The sequence below is a fragment of the Canis aureus genome, chromosome X (genome assembly GCF_053574225.1).
Source record: "Canis aureus isolate CA01 chromosome X, VMU_Caureus_v.1.0, whole genome shotgun sequence".
NCBI lineage: Eukaryota > Metazoa > Chordata > Mammalia > Carnivora > Canidae > Canis > Canis aureus.
Window position 1 is genome coordinate 30,423,004 of NC_135649.1, and position 14,244 is coordinate 30,437,247.

A 14,244-nucleotide genomic window follows, 5' to 3' on the forward strand; every position below is an offset into this window, starting at 1 on the left:
AGACCTGCCCTACGACCCAGCAATTGCACTGTTTGGGATTTACCCCAAAGATTCAGCTGCAATGAAATGCCGGGCCACCTGCACCCCGATGTTTATAGCAGCAATGGCCACGATAGCCAAACTGTGGAAGGAGCCTCGGTGTCCATCGAAAGAGAAGGGATAAAAAAGATGTGGTTTATGTATACAATGGAATATTACTCAGCCATTAGAAATGACAAATACCCACCATTTGCTTCGACGTGGATGGAACTGGAGGGTATTATGCTCAGTGAAGTAAGTCAATCGGAGAAGGACAAACGTTGTATGTTCTCATTCATTTGGGGAATATAAATAATAGTGAAAGGGAATATAAGGGAATGGAGAAGAAATGTGTGGGAAATATCAGAAAGGGAGACAGAACATAAAGACTTATAACTCTGGGAAACGAACTAGGGGTGGTGGAAGGGGAGGAGGGCGGGGGTGGGGCTGAATGGGTGACGGGCACTTAGGGGGGCACTTGACAGGATGAGCACTGGGTGTTATTCTGTATGTTGGCAAATTTAACACCAATAAAAAATAAATTTATTATAAAAAGAAAAAAGTCTCATAATGTTGTTATACCAAATGAAAAAAAACTATATTGTTCTTTTAAAAGATGTTACACTAGGGACACAAAAACAAGATCGATCTAAAATCCACATATATCTAAATCCAACTATATCTAGTTATAGATATATAACTAGTTAGAGGAGCTTCTACTGCTAAAGACATTTGAGAAGGTTATATTTTCCCCAATATCACAAGTTATACATTTTTTTCACCATATTCTAACATAATATTTCTATAGTTCTGGTCACAAAGCAATATAAATTTTAGCCAAGATTTTAACATATTCACAGAGCTTCATCTGCAAGACTGCTAGGAAATATGGGTGGGAAGAACTGTTGATAATACAACTCCATGATATGGTTCTCAATATTCATAGTGCAACAATCATTGCTATAGTCACTTGGTTATAAGTAAGGAACAGTTAAAAGACACCAATCTATTTTAGACTTCTCTCTTCCCTTGAGATAATCACTAGTAGTCTACCTTGGTCTTGGAATCAGAAAAGTGATACATTTCATAAAACAAAGAAAAAATGCAAACTATGAATAATACATAAAAATCTTGTGAGAAAGTATTGTGAAAATTCATTCAAGTGCCTAAAGGATATTTCTGCTTCCAGGAAGTAAAGGCAAGTTAACAGCTTTATTGAACAAAATGAGCATTCTGGTGCTGCTTCAAAACACTCCTATTTATGGAACATACCTACCTATCAAGGCCCAATAATTTAACTTATATGCAAACAAATTGGCACTTTCTCAGGTTGATTTTACCATACTCAGATCACATCTAATTTTTATACTATATGCATTTGTACTGACTTATTTTTTTAAAGATTTTTATTTATTTATTTGACAGAGAGAGCACAAGCAGAGGGAGTAGGAGAAACAGGCTTCCCGCTGAGCAGGGAGCCGGACGTGGGGCTTGATCCCAAACCCCCGGGATCATGACCTGAGCTGAAGGAAGACAACAAATTGAGCCACCCAGGTGCCCCTATACTCACTTATTAACTAAGGACTATGCCTTCTGTTTATTCACAGACAACTCACATATTTCATAATCCCTAGTTCAGTGTTCTGTATAACTTTCAGTGTGATCTGCACAGAATAGACATTCAATAAATGTTTATGCTTAGTAACATATTTAACATAAATAAGGTGAGCAGTCAATAAATGTTATTCTGAACATTTTTCTAAAAAATCACTTAGAAGAGTTATTATTCAAATAAAAGTCATTCATTTGGTACCATTCATCACGTTTATGTAATGTAGAGTAGAATGGCATACTAATTTATTTTGAAATAAGCCTCCCAGCTTATCATATTCCACAATCTCTCCTAAATGACGACCGCTGACCCTAGAAACAGGACCGTCATTTTAAAAGAAATCTCTATTCTCCAAATTCATTGAATACTCTCCTTTCAAGGCTCATGATCTTCTAAATTTTGCTTTGAGTTGAAATCGTTTAACTTCACTGAACATAAACAGTAGATATATAGGTACTGTGCACAAAACTACTCCATGTCCTGCATGACAGGAGGTTTAATACAATAAATGAGTTTCTGTGAAAAAGAAAAGCTTTCTAGGTAAAGAAGGCCAATTTTAATTTAGAAAGAATATGACTTTAAATGAGTTAAATCAAAGAAATGTAACCCTTTGTTATTGTTGCATACAACTATCACTGCTCTAGTGCAATATTCTGAATGAATAACTTAATAGAAAGCATGCCTAAACTGAGTAAGTCATGACTAATAGAACAAATTTCACAAAATTGTAATAAAATATCAACTATTTACTTTTAACATAGTCTCTCCTTTGAAATTGGCATAATCAATTTCTCACACTGATCCTAGCTGTCATCATGCCATCAGCATGGAGTAGCTTAAGTATTTGTAGTATACACACATGCCAAAAATTGGTTCTACAGGAAATGACCCTATTGATTAATTTTAAGATATAGTCTCTCTCGGGAAGCCTGGGTGGCTCAGCGGTTGTGCATCTGCCTTTGGCTCAGGGCGTGACGCTGGGATCCGGGATCAAGTACTGTATCCGGCTCCTTGTAGGGAGCCTGCTTCTCCCTCTGCCTATGTCTCTGCTTCTCTCTGTGTGTCTCTCATGAATGAATAAATAAAATCTTTAGGGGCAGCTCCGGTGGCTCAGCAGTTTAGCGCTTGCCTTTGGCCTGGGGTATGATCCTGGAGACCCAGGATCGAGTCCCACGACAGGCTCCCTGAATGGAGCCTGCTTCTCCCTCTGCCTGTGTGTCTGCCCACCCCCCGTGTGTCTTTCATGAATGGATGAATAAAATCTTTTTTAAAAATAAAATAAAATCTTTAAAAAAATGGTATAGTCTCTCTAAATTAAGGTTAGCCTATCTTACCCAGGAATATTCTCTTTTCAGATATTGTCATTTCTTCCACAAAGCCATTGTCAATCTTCTAATTCTTTCCACAGCCTCCCTTAGACTGCCTCTTACAGGTCACAGAGTGAATAGGCATTCTAGAAGAGTAAGATTATCCTAGGACTTCACTGTTTTCACTTAAATGTAGTACAAAATAGTGTATTCCCTCAAAAAACACATTACAAATTTACAAGATATTAAACTTAAGAGCATCTTTTACTACCAAGACCTTTACATAATATAAATGCCATGATCCCCAAAATCCTTCTTTAAAATGAAACCAACCTTTTAAGCTAACCATGCTTCCAGTAATCCTATGTCCCAGAAAAAAACCAAGATGGCATGTGATTTATCAATCATCTACACACTAAAAAGCACCTGGTAATCAGTCTACTCCAGGATAAGGTACAGCAAACATATGAGAATTTCTCCTTATGCATTTAAATTGCACTTCTAAAAGGCTTCTCCTTTTGTGACTACACATTTTCCTAATTATTTTAATTGCCTGAGCAATTATCATTTGTCAGTTCAGAAATTAAAGGGAAACAATGATAAATACCAGACTTTGGGTATTTATTCTTGGCACTAATAACTTTTTGCTTATTACCTCAATTTAATTAGCAATATTTTACTTTGAGTGAGAGTTATTTTTAATTCAACAAGTTGTTAAAACCTTTTATGCTTTAACTAAAATGATGCCTCACAGATGAGGTGACCTACATGTAAAAAAGCATGCTGAAAATCTTCTTTTTGTATAAAAGCATTCAATCATAGGTGCACATCTATTTTCAGAGTTTGCATGAGATGAAAATGGTGTGGAGGGAAAATATGTCAACTAAAAACCCTCAAATACTACATGAGAGAATTCTACACTTGGTTATAATTTAGAAAGTCACAAGAGGATATCTTTCCCATTCTAAAAATGAGAATAAGTAGTAAAGACCAGAATGATCACATTTTGAACACATTAAAAGAGCTGAGGAGGCAAGGTAAATGAAATAATCTGAATTACATAAACTCATGAGCCCTTGTTAAGAGACAAGAGACATAAAACTTCTTAATCTTCTGAGAAAAGCAGAAGGAGCTGCAGACTTGTCCCAAACTAAAGAATAAATAAACAAGCAAAAATGTTTACTAACTTTTAACTACTGCATGTGGGCTGAAATGTTGGAGTAGATTCCTATAAAGCCCTAGTCACAGGGCAATATGCATCAATGGCCTATCTTTTCGTATGGACATTTCACAAAGTCCACAGTGGCAGTATACCTCAAGCTGGTGACAGGATAGGAGAGATAAACTCCAAAGGTATACAAGACCATCACTGAGTTAATGACAGACACATCAATGGTTGGGACATTAAACAAATATAAGACCTTGAGATATGGGCACCTGAGTGGCTCAGTGGATTGAGCAACTGACTCTTGTTTTGGCTCAGGGTCCTGAGGTGGAGCCCCACTTCAGACTCTGCACTTAGGACGGAGTCTGGTTGAGATTCTTTCCCCCTCACTCTCCCTCTGCTCTTACCCCTGCTTGTGTGTGACCACTCTCTCTCCAAAATACATAAACAAACAAACAAAAAAAACCCAAATATATAAAATCTTAAAAAAAAATCTTGAGATATATCAAGCTTCAGAAGGTCTAAGAAATGGCCCACCAAAGGATAAGGATACATTAGTAGGATGGAGAAACATAAATCTAGTCTTGCAGAAGTAGAGCTACAGAGGAAAAGAAAAGTCCTAAGACTTAAAATGCTGGTATTTGAGATGTACAAGAAAAGAGCCTGTGTGAGTTGGAAATTTGACCTCTGGGCTCAGGAACATAAAGATCACCAGAATTTCACCAGCCTACTATACTAGTAAACTCTGAATAAGTAAAATATCTGGTCTACCTTTAAAACATTCAACACCAGTGATGAATTAATGAATTGACATTAACTATATATGCAAAAAAGTCCAGATATATAAAGTCTTCCCTGATATGAGAAAAATGAAATCAGAATTCAGGGAGGATGAGATATCCAAAAATTTGGAGGAATAATAACAAACGGAAAATAAAACCCAGAAAAAGAACTCAAGAAATCTGTATAGGGGTCCCCTTACATCTTTCAATAAATACTGAGCTGAATGAATATACTATGAAACTTTATAAGGACAGGCAAAGTACAAATATCAGGTAAGGGACAACTAATAGAGGGAAACAGTAAGCAGCACAACTATTACTGTTCCTACAAGATTAGAGATGTTTGATTTTCCAGGAATCAGAGGACAGAGAAATTATTGAATTAACAAAGCATTCAGCATGAACACCAGGAAGGTCATAACATAGAGATAGAACTTAATGAGAACTAGGAAATACAATTCTAGAGCCACACTAAGAAAGTTTTAAAAATGCTCAAAAGGCTGCAACTTATTCACAAATATCTTCATGGCTTGCCAGAATAGAATGCATCAATTTCAACAGAGAGACATAAATAAACAGACACACAACAAAATAATATTCACAATATGTGCGACACAATAAAATTTAATAAACAATTGAAAAAGCAGTAAATTGGAACCAGGGACTAGAGGGAGAAAGAAATGGGTAATTGTTGCTCAACATGTATAAAGATTAAGTTATACATCATGAATAATGTGCAGAGATCTACTGAACAACTTAGTAACTACAGTTAAAAATACAGTATTGTAAACTTTAAAATGTTAAAAGATAAATCTCATGTCTGGTATCTGACAAAATCCAAATCGTTTCATAAATAAATAAATAAATAAATAAATAAATAAATCAGAGCTACATAAGGAAGTTTCCTTAATCTCATAAGCCATCTATGAAAAACCATAGGTAACATCATATTAAATTATGAAACCTGTCTGTTTTCCTACTAAGACCAAGAATAAGACAAAGAAGTTTACTTTTGTCACTTATATTCAACATTGTACTGGAGGTTTTTACTAGGTCACCCTAGGAAAATAAAATAAAATAAAATAAAATAAAATAAAATAAAATAAAATAAAATAAAAGGAGTGCATATTGGAAAGGAAGACTCTCTAATCATAAATGATATGATATTGTATTAGGAAAATCCTAACAAATCCACTAAAAGACTATAATAACTAAAACAAAATTTCATCCAAGTAGCAGCATATGAGATCAATACACAAAAATCAATTGTATACCTATACACTAGCAATGATAACTCTGGAAAGGAAATTAAGAAAATGATTGCATTACCATATCATCAAAAAGAATAAAATACATACAAAAAGCAACAAAAACAAATTGAAAATGTATCTTTGAAAATTACAAAACATTGTTAGAAGTAAATAGAGAAGACCTAAATAAATGGAAAGGCAAACTATGTTCATGGATCAGAGATTTAATATTGATAAGTATCCATAAAAATCCTACATTTCCAATTAAACACCTAGAAATAGACCTGACATTCATGCAGAAATGTACAAAATTATCATGAAATTTGTATGGAAATTTTAAAAAAAACAGAAAATACAAAACAATATTTAAAATAAAGAACAAATTGGTAGACTTACATTTCCCCAATTTTAAAACTTATTACAGGGCAGCCCGGGTGGCTCAGCGGTTTAGTGCCGCCTTCAGCCCAGGGCGTGATCCTGGAGACCCGGGATGGAGTCCCATGTCAGGCTCTCTGCATGGAGCCTGCTTCTCCCTCTGCCTGTGTCTCTGCGCCAGCCCCCCACCCGTGTCTCATGAATAAATAAGTAAAATCTTAATAAATAAATAAATAAATAAATAAATAAATAAATAAATAAATAAACAAACAAATATTATTACAAAGCTAATCAATATTGTACAAAACTGCTAAATGAATTATATATATATAGATCAAAGGAATAGAATTGAGAAAATAAAAATAAATTCATAAACGTATGGTCATGTGATTTAAATAAGGGTGCCAAGTCAATTCAACAGAGAAAAATAATTTCTATTAATAAATAGCACTGCGATAACTGGATATCATTATACAGAGAATGAAGCTGGACATCCATCTTACACCATATACAAAAATTAACTGAAATCTATTATATACCCACATTTAAGAGTTAAAATGAAGAAGTTTCTCAGGAGAAAATGTAAGGGTAAATGTCCAGAATCTTACGTTAAGCAATACTTCATTAAGATATGACACAAAAAACACAAGTGATAAAAGACAGAATCGATGAATTACACTAAAAATTTTAAAGTTTTCTGTTTCATGATCTTCATTAAGAAAATGAAAAGATAGAGATGCCTGGGTGGCTCAGTGGTTGAGTTTGGCTCAGGGCGTGATCTGGAGTCCTGGGATTCTCTCTCACATCAGGTTCCTTGTGGGGAGCCTGCTTCTCCCTCTGCCTATGTTCTCTGCTTCTCTCTCTGTGTCATAAATAAATAAATAAATAAATAAATAAATAAATAAATATTTTTCAAAAAAAAAATTGAAAAGATAACTCAAAAAAAAAAAAAGAAAAGATAACTCAAAGAATGGGCCTAAGTTGTTTTCAAATTACGTCTCTTTTTTTTAATATATATTTTTTTAAGTTTATTTATTCATAGAGACACAGCTAGAGAGAGAGGCATAGACACAGGCAGAGAAGCAGGCACCATGCAGGGAGCCCGACGTGGGCCTTGATCCCGGGTCTCCAGGATCACGCCCTGGGCTGCCGGCGGCGCTAAACCGCTGCGCCACCGGGGCTGCCCTCAAATTACGTCTCTTATAAGAAATTTGTACATACAACAGATATAAATAATCCTATTCAACTAGACAATAAAAAATTTTTAGTGTGCAAAGGACTGGAATAGACATTACTCCAAAGATATTACAGAATGGCCAATATGCATAAGAAAAGATCTCAACAGCAGAGGTCATTAGGAAAATTCAAATGAAAATCACAATATATTACTTCATATCACTAGAAAGACTATAATAACAAGAAGGAGGAAGTGGAGGAAGAGGAGGAGGGAGAGGAAAGAAGGAAGGAGAAACAAGCATTGTAGGGGAGGCTGATAACTGAAAACCTCATATACTACTGGTTGAAATATCAAATGGTACACTACCTGAGAAAAACTATTTGAATTTCAATATTGGTTTCAAAATATTGTACAATAAGATTATTTTTAAATACCTCAAGAAACCAGGGTGAAAAAATAAACAGGAGTTAAACAGTTAAGACAAACTCATGCTTATGCTTAATATACAAGTGCATGCATGAAATCTTTCATGCTTACTAGAAATCAAGTATTTAAGTGAGCTTTAGTTCTTTCTTTTCAACAGCAAATGCAAAAAGCAAAATATGATGTATTACTTAATCATAAGATACAACTTAACCTAAATAATCTTTTATGTGTTTCTATAATGGTAACATTACAATTTACCCAACAACATCCTTAAGTTGAATTTAAAAAACTACCTTCATAGAGCTCTTTTTCTTCCCCTGAGAGACAGAGAGAGGGAGAGGTAGGGAGAATCTTAAGCAGGCTTCTCGCCCACCATAGAGCCCAACTCCAGGCTCCATCTCACAATCTTGAGATCATGACCTGAGCCAAAATCAAAAGTTCATACTTTCTGACTAAGCCTTCCAGGCACCCCTAGTAGAGCTGTTTCTTATGATGTATTGTTTCTAACATCATGATAAAGTTTAATTCAGTAGAACTACACGTACCTGCAACCTACACAATGCAGCTTGGGTATGTAGCTTTCTGATGGCCTGGTTTGAATTTAAGCCATTCTGTAGTATTTAGAAAATGGAAGAATTATATCCTTTCAGGGATATATTATCAAAGGTATTTTCTTTCAAACAAGTTTTAGATAATTTTAGATAATTATTAGAAGGATGGCAAACTCAAATCTCAACAAGGGCCAGGACAGTAAAATGAATGAAAGAAGTAGGATTTAAGAAAACAAATAAAAAACTACAAGTACAATGAAAAATGATGCTTAACATATGGATACCTCCATTTGAGTGGTTAAAGGCTATGACAAACTAGAGCCTATTATTACTATGAACAAAATATGTGATATATGTTGCCAGATCTCTTACTTTTCCTTGTGTATCACTCAGAGGTGGGGTAAAAAACAAACAAAAGAACAAAACCAAAACAAAACTATAAAGCACTAACACTCATGAATAAAGTATAAAGGGCTTCAACACAAAGAAATGAGATGATGGCTATTTGTTGAGGCTGGGTCTCCGAGAATGAATGAATCCCAGGAGAACAATGAAGAATGTGGGATGCCTGGGTGTCTCAGCAGTTGAGCGTCTGCCTTTGGCCCAGGGCGTGATCCTGGAATCCTGGGATGGAGTCCCACGTCAGGCTCCCTGCATGGAGCCTGCTTCTCCCTCTGCCTATGTATCTGCCTCTCTCTGTCTCTCATGAATAAATAAATAAAATCTTTAAAAAAAAAAAAAGAATTTGACCTTAAGTAAACTGCCAACACTGAGAAATCCTGAAGCTTTTACTTGAGCTGTTGACAATATGAAAGAAGATTCCAAAGTGGAGTAAGTACTGCTAAAAGCCTCACTCAAAATAGAGTCCGAAATATATTGAGGAGGTAGTATCTATGCATGTCTCCTGTTTAAATTCTCTAAATAAAATGAAAATTTACTTTTCTTTGTTGCAAACTCAACCACTCAAAAAATATGCTTCTACACTAGAATGCAATAAATATAATGTAATGCCTTAGTCAAATATTCATCATGCATTAGAGGGTCAATTTAAAGTTTACCACACAAATCATAATTCTTTCAAAACAACTTATGTAACTTTGTGGTGTTTTTTACCTTTAAAAGCCTGCACTTCCTGTTTTCAATTCAGAGCACACATTTGATTTCAGAACACTCTGTGTCTCCTGGATTGCAATCTCTAAGACCCCAAATGAACAATTTTGATTGTTTTACAGGCTAATCTTCTTGATTGACAAAACCAAGAACAAAAAAGTTAGGAAGCTACTGCCACTGTTATTGGTTATTTCCAGACACATGCCCATTAATATTAGGTCCACACTAGCAACAGAAATAATAACAATTAAAGAATTTATCTTCATCCCCTGATTCTTGATTCCCACAAAGCTGGTGACAGGAATACTATTAGAGAGATACACCCAAACCTCCCTGATCATGTTTGCCAATAAAAGCTACTAAACATCTGCATTTTAAATCTGATTTAAATCAAATCCCTGATTGGTAATCCCTGGTAAAAGCTAAATATCTGGAAGGACTCCTTATAAATATAATATAAAAATATTTAGCTAAAAATGTATGTGAGAGAGATATGCAGAGTAACAATCCACAATATTCACATTATGTTTTTATGCAAAAATCAATAAAGTTTTAAAGTGCCAATAATTAATTCAATAAAAATAAGTGGGCAGATTAACAGTCTGGGAGTTGATCAAGTACATATTTCAGCACATCTGGCTTTATAAGAAATAACTGGATCGTGTTTTATGGCCCACTTCAGCATGGAGGAATAGAAGATCAAGCCCTGCCCACTATTCCATAAAGGGATATCAATTTGTAAATAGCTCTTTCCTTTACTGAAAGTACTTAAAATTATATTTAGATTACAAAAGAAGAAGTGCTTGATAAAATAATAGTCCAACAATATACAAATAAATATAATAAAAATGAAAATTTCTCCTTTCTCACCTCAATGCCACTCCCTCTATGTGACCACTAATAACACTGTAAAATAAATTATATATCACATAAAAGAAATAAAAAAGAGAAAAATGTGACCAATAGTCAAGAGAAAGCAATTTCAAATAGAAGCTAACTATCGGATAGCCCAAATGTCAGATACATATTACAAAGACTTAGTACCTTATAAAATAACAAAAAAGGAAGTATTTCTTACAGTTCTGTGGGTTGACTGGGTGATTCTTCTACTGTAATGCAGTGCCCATTTGGATCACTCATATAGTCATTCATTAAGGAGCTTAGCTGATGTGCCTTGGTTCTCCTCAATGTAGAATCTCTTTGCACATTATGTTTTTCCCTTCAGGACCTTCCACATCTGTACTTTGATTTGATTTTGATTCTCGGAAGTGCTCAGGATTTAACAAATTACATGAGGCCATTCTTTAACTTAAGAAGCATTTGCTACCTGGAAAGCTGGTGAATGAGAACAAAAGATGTATCAATTTTAACCAGTAAATCATATTTTGGAAATATTAATTGCATATTATTTCTAAACACTGAATACTCCCTTTTATCTCACTTCCCAAACTTTCGTATACATAGATTGCTAAATGAACACAATTCACTGTTAAATCCTTGACAATCAGACTTCTCCAGCTCTAAAAGTTTGTCAGGTACTTTTTCTACCTTCAGAGTTATAAAAGTTAACAATCTAATCAATGTTATACTAATACATAACTCAAAACCCACCTCTGCGGCCTCAGTTGCAATTTACTCACTGCTCTATTAGCCTTCAACAACAACCTCCTCACCACTCTTCTAGTCACCCAGGCTCAAAGACAATAGTATACATATTATGTTTTTGTTAAAGAAATACCCCACATCTACATGCCAATTGTATTTCAGTTATCTATCATGTTTAAAAAGCACTACAAACCCAATAAAACAACAATGATTTATTATTTCTCCCAATTCTATAAGCTGACTCAGTAGTAATTCTCATGTAAATAATATTAGCTGGAGTCACTCAAATGATTGTGTTCACCTTGAAGTTAAGCTGGGTAACTAAGATTCCTTTATATTTTTTAATATTTTATTTATTTATTTATTTATTTTAGAGAGAGAGAGCATGAGAGGGGAGAAGGGTGAGAGGGAAATGGAGAAACAGATTCCCACTGAGCAGGGAGTCACTCAGGGCTGGATCTCAGGACCCTGGAATCATGACCTGAGCAGAAAGGCAGATGCTTAACCAACTGAGCCACTCTGGGTAGCTAAGATTCCTACAGGGCACTTCCACACTACAGGTTGTCTCATCTTCCAGTTCTTCCCTAAATCTCCTCCAAAGATAGTATGGATTACCTTACAAAATGCCAAGTGGTTTCCGAGAAAGCAGAAAAAAAAGAAGTTCACAGGCCCAGAACAGCGGTTCCCAAAAGTGAGAAGGCATCACTTCCACTGCATTCTACTAGTCAAAAACTCACAAAGACGAGCAATTTTCAAAAAGTGAAAATAGACTCCTATTTATGGAAGAATACCAGACCATACTGGAAGGGAAAGAAATTGTTGACAACTAAATTGTCAAACTGGGCAAACTACAGAATGAAAAAACTTAGCAATCCTCAAGTTGGATACAAAGAAAACAGGATCCAGCTAGAACCATAGAGTAAAACTACTGCAAACCAATTAAGAAGATAATCTTAAAATCTGCCTCAGAAAAACTAAATTCTATATAGAAAAGAACAATAGTAACCGCTAACTTTTTTTAAAAAATTAAATGGAGAATAGACCATGAAATTACATATTTAAAGTGTTGGGAAGGACAGACTAGGTGGCTTAGCAGTTTATTGGCGCCTCCTTGGGCACAGGGTGTGGTCCTGGAGACCTGGGATCAAGTCCCACGTCAGGTTCCCTGCATGGAATGGAGCCTGCTTCTCCCTCTGCCTATGTCTGTGCCTGTCTCTCTCTCTGTGTGTCTCTCATGAATAAATAAATAAAATCTTTTTTTTAAAAGGTGTGTTAGAAAAAACTCAAGTTACAATGTTATGCACTATAAAATTTTATTTCTTTTTTTAAAAAGATTTTATTTTTAAGTGATCTTCATACAATGTGGGGCTCAAAAGCACAATCCAAAATCAAAAGTCACATGCTCTGTTGACTTAGTCAGCCAGGCATGCCCTCAAAATTATATTTCAAAAACAGAGTAAATGAATACATTTGTAGACCTACAAAAGCCAAAGAATTTGTCTCCAATAATCTTATACTACAAGAAATACTTTTAAAAAGTAGATGTTCAGGCCAAAGTGTATAAAACCCAATGAAAGCCCAGAATATCAAGGAAAAAAGGAAGAGCACCAGAAAGGTTAACTATGTAGGCAACTATAACAACATGTATTAAAAAAAAAAAAATACCAAGACTGAAAATAGAAAATATAAACCAGCCTCTTTCTTTTAGAAAAAAAGTTGAATACAAAAATCAAAAGCATTCCCATTAAATAATCTTTAGGTCCAGGGGATTTCTCCAGTGAATTCTACCAAACATTTAAAGAAAAAATAGCAACAAATATACACAAATTCCATTAAAACTTCTAGTAAGAAAGAAAAATTCCCACCTTATTTTATGAGGCCAGCATATCATTATAAGCAAAATGTGACAAAGAATGGCAAGAGAAGAAAATCAGACATGGATCTTACTAATGAATATAGAAGAAAATTATTGCATAAAATAGCAACAAACAAATATCAGTAAATCAGAAATACATTAAAAAGATAATATAATCATGACTAAGTAGGATTTATCTTAGTAATACAGTTGATTTGTCATTTTAAAAGCAAATTATGATATTCACAATGATGACAGACAAAAATTAAAACCACATTATCTATTTAATAGATGCAGAAAAAGCATCTGACATAACTTAAAAACGATTCAGGATTAAAATTAAAACTTTCAGCACACCAGGAGTAGAAGGAAATTTCCTAAACCTGATAAAAGGAATCTATAAAAAATATGTAATCTCACTTGTCCCAGATTGTTAAGTTAGAAATATTAGGGTATCCCTCACTGGAATTGAAAGTAAATGTACAGGTATGCCTGGGTGGCTCAGAGGTTGAGCATCCGCCTTCAGTTCAGGGTGTGATCACAGGGTCCTGGGTTCAAGTGCCACATCGGGTTCCCCACAGGGAGCCTGCTTGTCCCTCTGCCTATGTCTCTCTCTTTCTCTCGGTGTCTCTCATGAATAAATAAATAAAACCTTCAAAAAAAAAGTAAATGCACAAATAGAAAATGAACTAACACAAACTAAAAACATCTCCAAATTGGATTTAAGCTAAATCAAAATAAAGGGCAAGCATGCACACATACACAAACATACCTAGATGCATATGTTCACAGATTTTTAATAAACATGATTATTGGTAATTTTTAATTATTCTTTTGAAAATATTATAACTCCAACATAGAAATAGATAAGGTTACAATGTAAACCTAACCCAAGTGTACACTGCACAAACAATACAGCAACATTCACAAAGACAATTATGTAAAATTTAAAATATAGTGGTTCTTTATGTATCTCTCACCTCTGGCAAGGTTATATAAGGAGTTTGAATT